Source organism: Schistocerca cancellata, chromosome 1, assembly GCF_023864275.1.
Source record: "Schistocerca cancellata isolate TAMUIC-IGC-003103 chromosome 1, iqSchCanc2.1, whole genome shotgun sequence".
NCBI classification, from domain to species: Eukaryota; Metazoa; Arthropoda; class Insecta; order Orthoptera; family Acrididae; genus Schistocerca; species Schistocerca cancellata.
Genome location: NC_064626.1, coordinates 434184262 through 434202596, shown reverse-complemented (window position 1 = coordinate 434202596; position 18335 = coordinate 434184262). Strand labels below are relative to the sequence as shown.

The window sequence follows — 18335 nt, the reverse complement described above, 5'->3', positions numbered from 1 at the left end:
GAGTTGCGTTTCGCAGGAGCGATTCTTTCTAAAGCCTTGCTGATGCATGGACAGCAACTTCTCTGTCTCAAGGAAATTCATTATATTCGAACTGAGAATATGTTCGAGAATCCTGCAACAAACCAATGTTAAGGATATTGGTCTGTAATTTTGAGGATCCGTCCTTCTACCCTTCTTATATACAGGCGTCACCTGCGCTTTTTTCCAGTCTCTCGGGACTTTACGTTGGGCAAGAGATTTGCGATAAATGCAAGCTAAGTAAGGAGCCAAGTAGTACAGATAGTTGGGCCAATAATCCAAACGAGGAAATCTGTGACTTTCTTACAGCAAAAACTGAGCAAAAAACTCTAATCGACTTCTGATTATTCGTTGTAGATTTCATACCTAGACCGTACAAGTATCTAATATAACATGACAATATCAATACTGAAAACGAAAACACCGACTTTCGTAAATAAATATCATGTTAGAACTACGGTTGCTAACACACCAAAACAAAAGAATACTTTTAATTTTCTGATGACGATAGCGTCCACAGAACGAAGTACATAGACTTAACATGAAAAATTAAATGAACAATAGAAGGTGGGGCAGCACGAATAGTCATCGGTTTGAATTATGGAAGAGCGTTTCGGAAATGCTGCAAACCTGATCTGGCAGGCACCTGAACGTAGTCGCCAACTATCCCGAGGAAGCCTGACGTTCCAAGGACCGGTTTGAATTGCAGAACCTAAGAATAGCCTCCTACGTATTGCTCACGTAGGAACCGCGAAGACAAGATTAAACTTACTACAGTGCGCAGAGAGGCGTTGTTTCCGCGCTCCAAACGTGAATTGAACGTTAAGATACCCTAATATGTGCTAAAATGGGAAATAGCCCACTCCCAGTCACTCCACTGTGGTTTGCAGAGTACGGACGCAGATGAAAAGTATTGCGTTGCTTTAGATGAGATATAGTTGTGGATATTCCGTCGAAGATCTCGTAGAAGCACGTTACGTGTTGTACTTGAGTGTAAATGTGAGGGAACAGCGAAGCATTTTGAGGACACCAACGGAATTCAGGATTGGTGCATCCGAATTAGAGTTCGGCCATTTTGTAAACTAGTTCGTCTGATCGTAACGAAGATAAGGTACACTATGCAGTTCCGAGGGTTTTCTTTGTTTGTGGAACACACCTTAGTTTACAAACTACGATACACGTTAGCATTATCGTCGACTTGGCCTATTGTACGTTAAATACTGTGCACTCCTTGGTGGTTATGTAAGCTCAGATCAGTAACGAAACATTTCACTTAATGTTAAACACAGTGAAAGGCAGTGTTCTAACATGTTGATTCACGATGTATTTTTTTGTTTTTCAGGTGCAGCTCCGACTGTTTACGGGGAAATTCGCAGGTAATGCAATGCCCTCACCACTCGCATTCCAGTCTCTATGGAGCGTGCAACTGCGAGATACTAGATATGTCGAGTCACTTAGTTAATGTTTGCAAAGAGCGTATTTATGTCAAGAGTTAATTTTTGCACACTTGTGATCAGTATTTTGTGAGACGTAAGAAAACAAAAACGAACATAAAAAACCACCACAAGTCTACGCTTGTTCAGTTGTTGCGGTCTTTCGGCCATATTGTGTGGCCGTCGAAAAGGGGGATGCTACAGCTTAATTTTCTCCGTTGCATTGATGAGTTTTCCCCAGTCAGAAATAATGAAGTATTTTACTGAGTATAAGATATCCTTATAAGGTCCTTTGGAACTACTGTAAGTCCTTATGTCCACCAAAGCGGATTCCTTTTATTTCTTGTAGTCGTCAGTCGCCTGTGACGAAATTGTGATTTCGCTAACAGTTTGGCTGGAAGATAGGAAAGAAGACTCGAGCAGTTAATCTAGACTTATAGTATTTTCAGCTCTCTTCGCTGGGTATTACTTAGATGTTTTCTGTCAGACGCTGGTTCAAAATGGTTGAAATGGCTCTGAGCACTATGGGACTTAACTTCTGAGGTCATCAGTCCCCTAGAACTTAGAACTACTTAAACCTAACTAACCTAAGGACATGATACACATCCATGCCCGAGGCAGGATTCGAACCTGCGACCGTAGGGGTCACGCGGTTCCAAACTGAAGCGCTTAGAACCGCATGGCCACAGGGCCGGCCAGACGCTGGTATGTGTTCTCTGTCACACTATACGGAATTAAGTGATTGCGTTATTTTATTGTGAGAAGTACCTAATAAGGTGCTGCACCGCGAAATTCGTGGCTTCCATGCTACTTGCACGAATTTCTTACTGTTTTATGTGATGCGGTCGTCTTTTCTATATGCTTTTACTAACGTGCGCGAACTAATGACTACTCTCTCTCTCTCTCTCTCTCGCTCTCTCTCTCTGTTGTGTGTGTGTGTGTGGGGGGGGGGGGGGGGGTATGTGAACGCGTGCGTGCGCGGTTTTGTTCGTTTTGTTCGTTTCATTAGTGATACCACTCACTCCTCCCATATAATTGTAAAATTGAAAGGTACTCTCATGGTACTGTAGAAGAGATGAAACAGAAGGTTGACGAGAAAGTAAAGTAATTTAAACAACACGGAACAGCGACAAATCTGAGGCGCAAATGCAATCACCACTCTACTCCCGTCCCTTTGCTATTATAAACGTCAAACTGAGTAATACGCGAATTTAATTATTACATAAAGGTCTAAAATACAATGTAAATACTAAAGTCAGTTTACGATATGTGAAAAATATGGGTACAGGATCTGAGAGCAGCTTCATGAACGCAGACACTCCGCTGAACGACTTGATTTGTTTATTTATGTTTATCATTTCCTTGTAATAAATATGGTACAGAAGCAGTCATTCACCGAACATGAACAAAGGAAAACTTCAAAATGAGACACCTGATTACTAGGATAGAAGCCCAAGGTTTCCACCACCTCATGTGAAACAATACAACATATCTTGGACCATGAACAGTGTGTGAGCGAAACTGTGTAACCAGATATGCGAATGTTACAATGTAAAACTCTACACTAAAAGGATACGGTCAATAAATGATGGTGCAAACCAATGTGTGTAAAATTTCTATTTCTACTTTCTAAACTTGTGTGGCTATTTGGCTGCAATAAATGTATTATTATAATAATTTAACGAAGAAAATAATTCGTGTTCATCTACATCTACATTTACATCCCTACTCCGCAAGCCACCTGACGGTGTGTAGCGGAGAGTACCTTGAGTATCTCTATCGCTTCTCCTTTCTATTCCAGTCTCGTATTGTTCATGGAAAGAAAGATTGTCGGTATGTCTCTGTGTGGGCTCTAATCTCTTTGATTTTATCCTCATGGTCTCTTCGCGAGATATACGTAGGAGGGAGCAATATACTGCTTGACTCCTCGGTGAATGTATGTTCTCGAAACTTCAACAAAAGCCCGTACCGTACTGAGCGTCTCTCTTGCAGAGTCTTCCACTGGAGTTTATCATCTCCGTATCGCTTTCGCGATTACTAAATGATCCTGTAACGAAGCGCGCTGCTCTCCGTTGGATCTTCTCTATCTCTTCTATCAACCGTATCTGGTACGGATCCCACACCAGTGAGCAGTATTCAAGCAATGGGCGAACAAGTGTACTGTAACCTACTTCCTTTGTTTTAGGACTGCATTTCCTTAGGATTCATCCAATGAATTTCAGTCTGACATCTGCTTTACCGACGATTAATTTGATATGGTCATTCCATTTTAAATCACCCCTAATGCCTACTCCTAGATAATTTATAGAATTAACTGCTTCCAGTTGCTGACCTGCTTTATTGTATACAATATAAACACGTAAATCTTTGTGTGTGTGTGTGTGTGTGTGTGTGTGTGTGTGTGTGTGTGTGTGTGAGGGTGGGTGGGTGGGTGGGTGTGTGATTTGCAGTATAGCTCTGAAGAAAGCCTTTAGCAGTTGCAGCTAAACTTGATGTTCTTACTTAGTGTAGCTGCTGTGTGGAAGGGGAAGGATTTAGAAGATTTAGCAGCGTAACTCTAGAACGTGTAGAGCAATTTCAGTCAGTCATGGAAAGTCTGGATGCAGCGTACACCTAGAATATCTAGAGGAGGGGTGAGAACTTGGCGATGATTTCAGCCAAACTTGGTACCCGTAGCCGCTGTGATCGAGCGGTTCTAGCCGCTTCATCCCGGAACCACGCGGCTGCTACGGTCGCAGGTTCGAATCCTGCCTCGGGCATGGATGTGTGTGATGTCCTTAGGTTAGTTAGGTTTAAGCAGTTCTAAGTCTAGGGGACTAATGACCTCAGATATTAAGTCCCATAGAGTTTAGAGCCATTTGAACCATTTTTGGTATCCTTATGATCTGCCGTCCGGAAGAAAATACTGATAAAAACACAATCCTGAGGATGCGGCCAGGAAGGGAGTGACATGTAAAAATAACCGAAAATGGCCGATAATAGTGGCGGTTTCATGGTTTTCTGGATCGCAAGACTCGCTGGGGACAATGTCGATATCCCGTATCATAACAATCGACGTAAAAGAGGGACAGACTTGTAAAAATAATAGAGAAAGGCCTGCTGGGGAAGAGAAGCAACCACGCAACCCCGGATAATTAGTGGCACATAAAGGAAGAGAAAAAATCTGTGATTATTGTAATTATTCTATTCAACGAAAGCATCGGTGGCGGGCGTATATCAATGTTTTACTCCACCTAAATTTCTTTGTGTGCAGAATGCTCAGGCCGAGAATGAATAGTATTCTACTTCACACTATTTCCTCAGATGTCTTTGTGGATTGAACTTCTCGTAGGTAAGAGGGCATAATAATACAAGAGCGTGCTTTGTAGTAATATGTCTTGGTTGATACTGTGCGCATTAAATTAACAGTGCCTTTAGAGTTTATGCTGAGTACAATTTGCTTTCTTAGCCTTTCTCATTGAAAGTCGATAAACCTCACTGTAGACAACTGCCTTTGTTATCGAGAGAAGAATTTTGCATGCCCACTGACATTCAAATGCTTTATCGCGTGCTTATATTGCATTATACTGGATTTTCATCCGTTACCTGTGCACATGACCGAGTGGGGCGGCACATTCGTAAGACACTGCACTCGCATTCAGGAGTACGCCAGTTCAGACCACCGACCTCGGTTTTTCTAAATCGTTTAAGGCAAATGTCAGATTGTTCTCTGGAAAAGCGTACGTCCATTTCCTTCGCCATCCGAACTTTTGCTTGTCTCTGATGACGTCGTGTCGACAGGATGTCAAACCATAATTTTCCTTACTTCCTTATCTTGTGAGCAGGGTCGAAAATGTCTGCTGTAGTGACTCCTGGCACACTGACAGGCATTTCTGTACCCGATTGTAATACCTTCATAAAATTTTATCTGTTACATAAAGCAAAAGATGCGTAGGTAAGTCAGCGCCTGTAAAACTGTAATAACACTTCCTTGTGGAGTGCGCTCGTACAACAACGAAAAGGATATTGCTGAACGCCTTCTAGTAGGCCTAATTAGTGTTGCGTTTGTTTTATTTTCTAAATGTTTCCCTTTACGATCGCAAAGCACTATCCATTTATTACCAGCAGATCTTGGCCGTCGGTATGATTGACCTATCTCCTTCGAAACGACACAAGCTTGTGTGTTAGATCCTGTCCGGTCAATTAGATACATACCTGTCATTTGCCACCATGTGAACGGTACATGTCGACTGCCTTATCGATTCTGACGAAACTAAACGTACAGTTAAATAATAAAAGACTTTTGTGTCTGCCCATTACTCTGGGGAAATTTGCAGCCCCATAGGCTAGCGCAGTTATGTTGAAACCTGATGCGGTACTTACGTGCGACTTCGTACTCAAAGGAGCCGACGTGTAATTCTAAGTGTGCTCGGTAATTCTAAGTGCGCTCGTTCTAATGTATGTCTCATCCGGTTTGTAAGATGACTGAAAGCAAATGTCAGAACAATTTCATGTGGAATGGTAGTGTAACTGTGAGACACGAACCGTGACCTGGCGGTAGCTCTCTTCTCATAAAAAGTGGGGCGCTTTGCCTATTAGTCTCTTGCCCTTTACTCTGACAACTTTTCTTCTTAGTGAAATGTGTACAAATACAAGCTTGTCTAAACAAACACCGTGGAGAAGAACGCAGCTTGCACGGAATTATGGTTCTATAAACTCACACTGTTCTTCACCTGTCACATTTACAGTGGTCAACAAATGAACGTAGTAGTTACGTGAGTCATCGATCAACGCCTGTGGAAAATGCTAAAAGCGACTTTTATCACATACACTATGTGATCAAAAGTATCCGGACACCTGGCTGAAAATGACTTGCAAGTTCGTGGCGCCCTCCATCGGTATTGCTGGAATTCAATATGGTGTTGGCCCACCCTTAGCCTTGATGACAGCTTCCACTCTCGCAGGCATACGTTCAATCAGGTGCTGGAAGGTTTCTTGGCGACTGGCAGGCCATTCTTCACGGAGTGCTGCACTGAGGAGAGGTATCGATGTCGGTCGGCGAGGCCTGGCACGAAGTCGGCGTTCCAAAACATCCCAAAGGTGTTCTGTAGGTTTCAAGTCAGGACTCTGTGCAGACCACTCCGTTACTGTCGTGTAACCACTCCGCTACAGGCCGTGCTTTATGAACAGGTGCTCGATCGTGTTGAAAGATGCCATCGCCATCCTCCAATTGCTCATCAACAGTGGGAAGCAAGAAGATGCCTAAAACATTAATGTGGACCTGTGCTGTGACAGTGCCAAGCAATACAACAACGGGTGCAAGCCCCCTCCATGAAAAACACGACCACACCATAACATCACCGCCTACGAATTTTACTGTTGGCACTACACACGATGGCAGATGACGTTCACCAGGCATTCACCATACCCACACCCTGCAATCGGATCGACCCATTGTGTACCGTGATTCGTCACTCCACACAACGTTTTTCCACTGTTCAATCATCCAGTGTTTACACTCCTTACACCAAGCGCGGCGTTGTTTGGCATTTACCGGGGTGATGTGTGGCTTACGAGCAGCCGCTCGACCATGAATTCCATGTTTTCTCACCTCCCGCCTAACTGTCATAGTACTTGCAGTGGATCCTGATGCAGTTTGGAATTCCGACCGTCTTCAACTGTCAGCTGTCTCTGCCAGTGAACAGACGAGGTCGCCCTGTACTCTTTTGTGCTGTGCGTGTCCCTTCACGTTTCCACTTCTCTATCACATCGGAAGCAGTGGACCTAGGAATGTTTAGGAGTATGGGAATCTCGCGTACAGACGTGTGACACACAAGTGACACCCAATCACCTGTCCACATTCTAAGTCCGTGAGTTCCGCGGAGCGCCCCATTCTGCTGTCTCACGATGTCTAATGACTACTGAGGTCGCTGATGGAGTACCTGGCAGTAGGTGGCAGCACAATGCACCTAATATGAAAAACGTATGTTTTTGGGAGTGTCCGGATACTTTTGATCACATAGTGTACGTACAGCAGAGCAAGGTTCCTATACTACAGTCAAATCAACAAGCATGAATAGGTTGCGGGAAAATGAGAGGAGTTTCATGTCTATTGCTCACTTTGAATTGTGTTCCACTGAATTCTTGCGATGATGACTGTGAAAAAGTTCAAGGAAAAATGGATATTAAAATCTAATAATGACTTACTGCTATTAATCATACCAACTGTAATATAGTTACTGTTTTCACCAACTGTGTAATGGAAAAAAGGTATTGCGGTAGCTTGCTATTTTCTGAAAACAAGGGCTTTGCTTGAATGTGAAAAAGATTCTCTTACGTGTTTGGCCTCACCACAACTACAAAATGTACGTTTCGATCGACCTCACAACGACCCTCTTCAAGGCGACTAGTTCAGTCACACTGCAGAGAATGACCACAAAGGTGACCGAAACGCTGTTTTTAGTGTTCCGTAATAGCGTGGCCTAACACACAAAAGGTCTTTATTCAAGCAGTCTCTGGCCGTGCAAGCCCACACTATTGCAGTGGTTGGACAAAAGTATGGAAACTCCGCGAAAAGTGCACGCTTGAAAATCAGTGCCGAGTCTGCGGGTTGCGCTGTTGTGTTGTATCAGTCATGGTCATAACAGTGTTCCGTGTATTGTACTGTATGTTAACCGGGGACCTAGAAACGACGGAGAGGCTCCAACCCCGCCGCAGCCGCAGTGATCCATAACCCCACGACGACTACCGCAGTCCACTTCACCCCTCCGCCGTCCCACACCGAACCCAGGGCTATACAGTGTTCTGTGTAGTTCTGAGTGCATTATGTCGGAGCTAACTAAATTCGAACGTGGGCAAATTGTTGGTGCTCGAATGACGGTTGCTTCCGTGACCAAGGCAGCAGAAGTGTTCGGTGGTTCGAGAGGCTCTGCATCGAGAATTTACACCGCATACAAGGGAAGCTAAGTCACAATGCGCATGCAAGAGTGTGCTGCGTGATCGTGACAGACGGTCATTGAAGAGCATTGTGACGCAAATAAGAGGAAGAGAAACGCAAAAGTCTCTGCAGAAACGAATGCCGCAATCGCGAACCCAGTCAGCACCAAAACATCACTCAGGGAGCCCCATAAGCTAGGAATTGCAGGGCGGGTTTTAATTCCAAAACCACTCACCAGCGACACAAATGGCCCTAACAAGAAATCGTAGTGCCGAAGCCATGAGACCTGGACCACGAGGCAATGGAAGAATTTCATTTGGTCGGATGAATCTTTATTCGTACTGTTTTCAACTTCTGGCCGAGTTTACGACGCAAGAGTGAAACATAGCGGGTGTTCGGTGGCGATTTGGGCAACTATATAGTGATATTCCATGGGCACTATGGCTACTCTGCAAAGGTCGTCACCATTTTGTCTGGTAAGGTCCATTCCCTGGTACTTTGTTTGTTACTCAATGGTGATGTTGTGTTGAATGGTTCAAATGGCTCTAAGCACTATGGGACTAAACATCTGAGGTCATCAGTCCCCTAGACTTAGAACTACGTAAACCTAACTAACCTAAGGACATCACACACATCCATGACCGAGGAAGGATTCGGGCCCTGTTCACATAACTCTCATCGTCCAGAACTGGTTTTGTGAAATGGTTCAAATGGCTCTGAGCACTATGGGACTTAACATCTATGGTCATCAGTCCCCTAGAACTTAGAACTACTTAAACCTAACTAACCTAAGGACAGCACACAACACCCAGCCATCACGAGGCAGAGAAAATCCCTGACCCCGCCGGGAATCGAACCCGGGAACCCGGGCGTGGGAAGCGAGAACGCTACCGCACGACCACGAGATGCGGGCTGGTTTTGTGAGCACGAAGATAAATTGTCGCATATCCCTTGGCCAACACAGTCACCAGATCGCTCCATTATTGAGTCTTTGTGGTCTCCTTTGGAGAGACGGGTGCGTACCGCTATTCACTTCCATAATCGTTACCTGAATTTGCCACTATTTTGCTGGAAGAATGGAAGAAGATTCCCTTGAAAACGATACAGGATCTGTATTTATCCCCTTCGAGAGGACTGGAAGTTGTTTTGAGTGCCATCGGGTTTCCTACACTTTAATAGGCATGGTAATTTGTTAAGTTTCGGTGTTACCAAATATTTTTTCATCCCTACTATCGATGCTAGCTGCTGTATTTCAAGTTGTGTCTGTTAAATAAGTTCGCATAGATTATTAAATATCGGACGCTAGTCGTGTGGAGAACACAACTCCGTCAGCGCAGAATACATGCAGCACGAAGGGCGACCCGTGCCTTTGAGAACCGACTGCAGCGGTGCGCCTCGCTGCGACCGTTATCTGCGCTCTGGCAACGAGGCGCTGATAATCCCAGTCGTTTAGAGGCAGCACGAGTGTGTTTTTAGGAAAGACGAGTGGCTTCGGAAGCAAGATTTCCAAGAACTACAGCCACTTGTCGGCGACCCACGCCTCGAAAGGTCACGTGTCCGAGCTCAGGAGCTCAGGGACAGCCTCTCCACAGCGTAATCAAACCGTAGTTTTTGTTTTCCAGTGATACGTGTGACGCGCATATTATGTCACTGCGGACAGGGAACATCCCTCGGCTCGAACAACAATTTTTTACTCAAACATTTGTACATAGACCCATCTTACATTTCTAACCACGCCTGCAATTGTGTTGCGCTTATTTTGTACGCAACAACGCTCACAGTCGTGGAGGAAGGGGAGAGGGGATTAACACGCCAGCCAGTCCGTTGCCTCAGCAAGTAGTTGACGTGATTAGTGTACGTGTTTCAGTACTGCCATACATATACAGCAAAAATGAACGAAACCATCAATTAATAAAATCTTCTCGGACATCCAGCCGCGTCAGATGGTTAAAATCCCACGAGCTTTGAATCGACCTCTGCTAGGCCATTGTCGACTGGTAAACGATTGCCATGTCGCAGTGTCCTCGCCGTTACGTAGCCGCTGGCTGTGACGTCACTGTTGCTCTCTTCCTCACCAAATGTGTAATGGTTTCGTCCGGCGAACATTTTAAATGTTGTGACTTCCAAGTTGAGAAGGCGTTAGTCAACAGAAGTGGGCGCTGATGACCGCGCAGTTGAGCGCTCAACTAAACCAAACATCATCATCGAACGGAAGACGGTGTAGGGCAGGATAATGACACTTTCCCAATTTTTGGTGGATCCGATTATTCAGAAATATGAAAATTGATTTGACTGCTCGATTCAAGCTACATTTGATGGGGTAGTGATGAAGAAAACGACTTTATAGACTTGCGTTGTTTTGAAAATCAACCATATGCAAGCACAATTAGTTTTTTTAAATTTACCCAGACATGTTTCGATACCTATGTGTCATCGCCTGTGGGTCAAATTTTTATATCTGTAAAGTACAATATCAGATGTCATAATAATTTAACTGTTGTAGGCCTAAGAATTACAATATGTGCAATTTGCTTTGTTTTGTTTAGACGCTCACCTTAAACTTGAATCGCTAGATGAACTGTATTATTATACACCGTTTTCTGTGCCTTTTTTGTCGTTTTTTTTGACAGCTTGCCATGAAAAAAATTATGCGTATTTATTGAGAACTTTTCCGTGGATAGAGGTTATGAGCGTTTGTGTACTTACATTTCTTCGTCCTGTTGCGTGTCTGGTTGGAGTCTTGATCAACAGCTATTCAGTGCACTGTTTCCAGACAGGTTTTCACAAAACTTTCGATGACTGGTTCGGTGTGCGGACATTTGCCACACCGAACATTTGCCACGGCGGACATTTGCCACGGTTTTACCTGCTCCGAAGGGTTCGGTCCCTTGTCTCACCCTCCCCTCCTCCTCCTCCCCATCGTCCTCACTCGCCGCCCGACCGCAGTAGAGGTACTTACTGAGCCTTTCCGCTGGTTTTCTTAACATAGGACCAGAATCTCTATGCATTTTTCGACACATTTCTAGAGAGAGTTTCGTTGTGGAAACTATTAAATTCATCTCGCATTGAAATCCGCACCAAATTTCGAGCCACAGTAAAACTTCGCCAATCTTGGAGATTTTGCGCTCGTCTAAAGTATACGTCCCTTTTTCGGTGCTCCTGCAGCAGCTTTCTGTCGTGTTTTGTGCACCATGGGGGATCAATTCCGTCTGATATTAATTTATTTGGTATGAATCTCTCGAGTGCTGTTGATGCTATTTCTTTGAACTTAAGCCACATATGGTCTTCACTTACATAGTTTGGAAGGATTGGAGAAAGACATCAACCGAATTTTTAGTTGCTTTTATAAATATATATATTTCGCATTTAGTTTTGGTGAATTTCTTTGTTACGGAATTGAGCCTCGCTACGACTGTGAGTTCACTAATTCCTGTACCCGTCGTGATGCTCAGGATTATTTGTGGCTAAGAGGTCAAGTGTGTTTTCGTAACCATTTACAATTTGAATGGCCTCGTGAACTAATTGTTCAAAATAATTTTATAAAAAGTATTTAGAACAATTATGGAAGTTGTTTTCTACCTACAGTAGGGTCTGACAATGTATTTTTATCAACATACAGAAGGTAGACTGAAGTCACTGCCAACTATTATTGTATGAGTAGGGTACCTATTTGCAATGAGACTCGAGTTTTCTTTGAAATGTTCAGCAACTGTTTCATCTGAGACCGGGGGTCGGTAAAAGGGGCAAGCTATTATTAATTTATTCTGGTCGTCGAATATACCCTCTGTCCATACTAAGTCACAGGAAGTACCTGCTTCAATGTCGCTTGTGAGCTGGAACAGACATTACATTATTTTTCCTTAAGTTGTGCTTCTTGTATCTGTTGTAGAGGAGATCATTACAATTACGGCTTTTCCCTCCAAAACCTAGGATGCTTTCTCTGTGACCCTGTTAATACCAGGGCTAAACAATGTAGAACAACAACGTACGTTACAAGCATAGCATTCTGTATTACTTCATTTCCGTATTTCTAACATTTTAAAATTGTACGTTGACTTTAGATGACATGTCAATCATAGATGTTCTTATCTCTGTTTATGAACGTACTTTCAGTCATGTTTTGAACATTGTCCCGCTACACTTTATTAACTAATGTTTCGCCGGAAGGGATATCGGATTTTAGAGATCAAATTAATATGGAGTATGTTGTTCTTCTTTTCGAACATTCACATACCCATTTCTTCTTTCCTTATTGTCTTTTGGGCATACAGTTGTAGTAATTAAAGTAGGCAGAAATGCAGCGATCAAAAAGAAATCATTAGCGTACATTCGCATTCTCTTTACAGCATTCCTTTCTTGTTGCTCCCATGGCGATCGACTGTTTCTATCGCAATCAGTAAGCGTGAAAGGAAGCTACCGTACAGACAGAGGGATCTATATTTATACTTGGCAGAACTAATTACATACTGACATAATCGTCGGAATTGCTTTCGTTTCCCAAAAGATATAAATATTTCGATTTCGGAAAAGAAGCTCTGTATTTCGCCAAGATGTCGAAAAAGGAGGTCCGTTACGTACTGGTTGTATCGAGTAAGATGTGGAGACGGCGGTTTGAAAGCGGACAGAAGAAGTAACGAGGAAGGGCGTCCCTTACCTGAGGGATCGCTACCTGGCGAAGGGGCAAGTGTGGCAAATGTCCGGCGTGGCAAATGTCCGCCGTGCCAAATGTCCGCCATTCGACTAGTTCACCTCACAGGCACTTACATAAAATGTGGCGAAACGTGATTTGAGCAGACACTTCTGACTCTATTCTCAGTGAGAGGTGTTATGTTATTGTCGCCACTCACTTGTTCATCGTTGGTCTTGTATTTGTTGAGGCGCTAATTTTGAATGTTTCGTCAGAACCGGTGTGGTGTGGCTGCTGGGAGAGGGCTGAATGTATGTAATTTGTGTGTGTGTGTGTGTGTGTGTGTGTGTGCGCGGAATAAGAGAGAGAGAGAGAGAGAGAGAGAGAGAGAGAGCTGGAACGAGGGGTGGGGATGGAACCGAGAAAAAGATTTTTTAAATTCGGATGACTCTTTTTGATACACCCTGTACTCTGAACGAGCTTTAATCAAATTCCATGTAAGCTTAATAGTTTGTTTCTAATAAAATTAGCCATCGAATTTTTTTAATCACACCTCGCAAATAGAGACTTTCGTGGTCGCAGCTTGATTTTTTTCCAGGTGATAATTAAAGATTTATCAATACTCTTGCAAAGGCTATATCCAGATTTTAGATTGTTTATGACCGTGACGTTTTAAAGAACAAGCTTTTTGAATTGACCAATCAAAACAAATACCTAAGCAGTTCATCAAGATACAATAAGCAGTTCGACATTACAGAAGACTTTATTGCTATTGTCTGAGATGGAAGCACGATAACCGGGATGTTTTTAATCGTGCTCATGGCATCTGGGGCAGAGAGCGATGTTGACATACTCTCACTGCGTGCCGTCGATATGGCGAGCCTCGAACAGAATAAGAACAAATCCAATCGACAGCAGTGTGTGCCGCCGGTGTTCGGGTCGGCAGTCACGTATCGTGTCGAGAGCCGGGCGCTCGCTTTCCGTCTCCGTGGCGACGGCGGCTGCTGCGCACCTGCAGTCGGCGCCGCTATTGATCCCGCCGACTTATCTGCACATCGGACTCGCAGCCTGGGGCCGCGCACGCCACTCGCCGCCGCGGGCTGTCGCGCTTTAATCGGCGGCCAAGTTCTAGGCCGGCCGCTTTAATGCGCACCTAACTGCCTCTGCATCTCCGTACGTTCTTCGCAAGCCGCAGTTCCGTGTGCGGCAGAGCCTTCAAATGTGTACTTCTCTTCTTTATTATTCCAATAAGGAAGTGGAGGCAAAATTATTACACGAAATCCATTTTCTTCCTTCTGCAAAGTATCTGTCTTTCCTTTGGTCGGACAGCGTCCTCCGTTTCGACCATCCTCTTTATGTGTGCAAAGTGTGCAATGGGAATGCCACTGTAAAATGCAATACAGAGCGGATAGGTGAAAAAGTGGATTGAAGGTCTCTGTGAGGGGCAAGACGTCTGACGACGTGACACACGAAGAAGCAGCGGTCGATGTAGAAGAGCTAGAGGATCAAGCAACACAATCATAATTTAAAAGAGCTATGGAAGATTTGAGATAATAAGGCGCAAGGAATAGATAATATTTCATCAGAATTTCTAAAATTACTGTGGCAAATGCCAACAAAACGACCGTTCACTTTGGAGCGTAGAAGGTATGAATCTGATACTTCCTGGCAGATTAAAACTGTGTGCCGGACCGAGACTCGAACTCGGGACCTTTGCCTTTCGCGGGCAAGTGCTCTACCATCTGAGCTACCCAAGCACGACTCACGACCCGTCCTCACAGCTTTAATTTCGCCAGTACCTCGTCTCCTACCTTACAAAATTCACAGAAGCTCTCCTGCAGACCTTGCGGATCTAGCACTCCTGGAAGAAAGGATATTTCGGAGACATGGCTTAGCCACAGCCTGGGGGATATTTCCAGAATGAGATTTTCACTCTGCAGCGGAGTATGCGCTCATATGAAACTTCCTGGCAGATTAAAACTGTGACTGAGACTCGATCTCGTTCAGGTATCAGTCTGGTGATAAACCATGTGAGTTTCGGGAAAACGTAATCCACACAATTCCGAAGACTGCAAGAGCCGACGAGTGCGACAGTTATCGCGCAGTCACCGTAACAGTTCATGCAACCAAGTTGCTCACAAGAATGACATACAAAAACTAGAAAAGATTTGAAGATGTTTTAGATGATGATCAGTTTGGCTTTAGGAAATGTAAAGGCACCAGAGAGGCAGTTCTGACGTTGCGGTTGATAATGGAAGCAAGACTAAAGAAAAATCAACACACGTTCATAGAATTTCTCGACCTGGAAAAAGTGTTCGACAATGTAAAATGGTGCAAGATGTTCGAAACTCTGAGAAAAAGAGGGGTAAGCTATAGGGAAAGACCGCTAAAATACAATATGCACAAGAATCAAGAGGTAACAATAAGAGTGGAAGAAGCGCTCTGATTGAAGAGGGGGTATGACAGAGACGTGGTCTTTGCCCCCTACTATTCAATCTGTGCATCGAAGAAGCAATGATGAAAATAAAATTTCAAGAGTGGAATTAAAATTCAAGGTGAAAGGATATCAGTGATAACATTTGCCGATGACATTGGTATCCTCAGTGAAAGTGACGAAGTATTACTGGATCTGTTGAATGGAATGAACACTTGAACGAGTACAAAATATGAATTGAGAATAAATCGAAGAAAGACGAAAGTGTTGAGAAGTAGCAGAATTGAGAACAGCGAGAAACTTAACATTACAATTGGGGATGTCGAAGTATACGAAGTTAAGGAATTCTGCTACCTAGGCAGACGGGGAAAGGACACAAAAAATATGGCAGAAACGGCATTCCTGGCCAAGAAACCTCGACTAGTATCTAACATAGGTCTTAAGTTGAGGGAAGAAATTTCTGAGAATGTGCGTTTGGAGCGCAGCATTGTACGGTAATGGCTCATGGACTGTGGGAAAACTAGAAAAGAAGAGAATCGAAAAATTTGAGGTGTTCTGCTACAGATGAATTTTAAAAATTAGGTGGACTGTTAAGATAAGGAATGAGGAGGTTCTCCGGAGAATCGGCGAGGTAAGGAATATACGGAAAACACTGACAAGAAGAAGCGACCAAATTGTAGGACATCAGTTAAGACATCACGGAATAACTTCAGAAGTACTAAAGGGAATTGTGGAGGGTAAAAACTGCAGGGAAAAGCAAAGACTGGATACATCTAGCAAATAACTGAGGACGCAGGTTGCAAGCGCTACGCCGGCCGTTGTGGCCGAGCGGTTCTAGGTGCTTCAGTCTGGAACCACGTGACCGCAGGTTCGAATCCTGCCTCGGGCATGGATGTGTGTGATATCCTTAGGTTAGTTAGGTTTAAGTAGTTCTAAGTCTAGGGAACTGATGACCTCAGATGTTAAGTCCCATAGTGCTCAGAGCCATTTTGCAAGCGCTACTCTGAAGAAGCTAGCACAGAATAGGATTTCGTGGCGGGCCGCATCAAACCACTCAGAGGAATGATGCCTCAAAAAAATAAATAAATAAACAAATAAATAAATAAAAAAATATTCAGTAGTATTGACAGATGGCTCACTTTTCGCGGTGTGTCCCGATTTTTACGGGATGCCATGACTCGTCCCGGGTTGCAGGGTGCACCAAGTGTCCCTAGTTTTGGGTTCTGGTATTGGGTATTATTACCGCCTGTCAACTGTTTTGTGAGCGCCCCCCCCCCCCCCCCATTTGCCCGTTGACTACAGCGATTTCTCTTGCAAGAAACCATTTGACCATCTGAGTGCTAGGACACCATGCAACCATTAGTCCACCATGCAACCACAAATATTGGCTGTTAATGGCAACAGGAGAGGGACTAGAGGTACCCAATGGTGAGCATAGCATGAGGCTACGGTGTGTAGTTGAACTGTTAGTCGACGAATAGTTCAAAAGTGTGCTACAGTGATAGTGGTGTTGATAAAAATCAGAGCAATGGAAATGATGAACAAAGCAAACATTGCCATTTATCTACAACAACAGTTGCCGAAGTTGCCGACATTTTGTCAGAAAGGGATCCTAAGGAATTTCGCAGAGTGAGACGGAAGTAGAGTTTGAAATATTAGCGTATCTGCAAGATGAGTCAATGGGATGTGTGGTGTCGTATACGCTCGACTGTGCGGACAATGTACATGATAAGTACAATGATGGCGATACATGCTTAGCAAGTGAAAATGGTTGAAATGGCTCTGAGCCCTATGGGACTTAACATCTGAGGTCAACAGTCCCCTAGAACTTAGAACTACTTAAACCTAACTAACCTAAGGACATCACACACATCCATGCCCGAGGTAGCATTCGAACCTGCGACCGCAGCAGCAGTGCGGTTCCGGACTGAAGCGCCTAGAATCGCACGGCCACAGCGGCCGGCACGAGCTTATCGAGTGAAAGTGAAACTGAAACAGGTGTCGAGCCATGTAATTCATCATCCTTGTCCGACAGAGAGCCACAAATCCCGTCTCCAATGAAACGTAGTAAAGGACAGTCGCTATCCAAGCAGCCTGTACTAAACATAATTACGTACATGGAAGATTGTTTTCAGCATACTAAAAAAAAGAAAAAGAACAGATTATGAGTGTTCTCGCAGCAATGTGACCGTGAAGTGCATAAGAAAAATTACAGATATGCAAGAGAGGATGAGGCGCACTTGTTACAAAAACTAGCGTCTGCGCATTTCGAGGATGCGCGATACAATATCAAGGCGTATACGACCCGGGACTACAGGGAGATCCGGGAAAAACCCGGGAATTTTTTCATCCGGGAGAAAACCGGGAAAAACCCGGGATATTTTTAAATTTCCGGGAATTTTTCATTGTTTTAGTTTTCAGTTAAATTTTTGTAATTTTGACTGGTAAGAACCGATACTCTAACAAAGGATATTACTGTATCCCGTTACTGCATAATAATACTTAACAATAAAATATAAACGAGAGAAAAAAACGAAAATAACTTAAATTGCAGAGGAAATGCGTCATGTACAACAACGACACACAGTGCTCATGCAAGCGTCTGCCAATTGAAAATGTGTCAAAGGCTTTAAGAAGATATGCAGTGCTTCGTAACAACAAATTGCCTACAATGAGCGCGAAGTCGCAATTGTTTACATTCGATTTGTTTTAGCAAAAAAAAAAAAAATGGTTCAAATGGCTCTGAGCACTATGGGACTTAGCAGCTATGGTCATCAGTCCCCTAGAACTTAGAACTACTTAAACCTAACTAACCTAAGAACGGCACACAACACCCAGTCATCACCAGGCAGAGAAAATCCCTGACCCCGCCGGGAATCGAACTCGGGAACCCTGGCGCGGGAAGCG

The 18335-nt window shown here is 43.9% G+C and overlaps 1 long non-coding RNA gene across 1 annotated transcript in view; it reads left to right on the top strand.

Annotated features, from left to right (window-relative positions):
* The window catches only part of LOC126176472 (uncharacterized), a 600873-nt gene that overhangs the window by 226664 nt on the left and 355874 nt on the right, over positions 1 to 18335 (top strand). The window contains exon 2 of the long non-coding RNA XR_007535641.1: positions 1361 to 1394. This is a non-coding gene — a long non-coding RNA (uncharacterized LOC126176472). The remainder of the gene's footprint in view (positions 1 to 1360; positions 1395 to 18335) is intronic.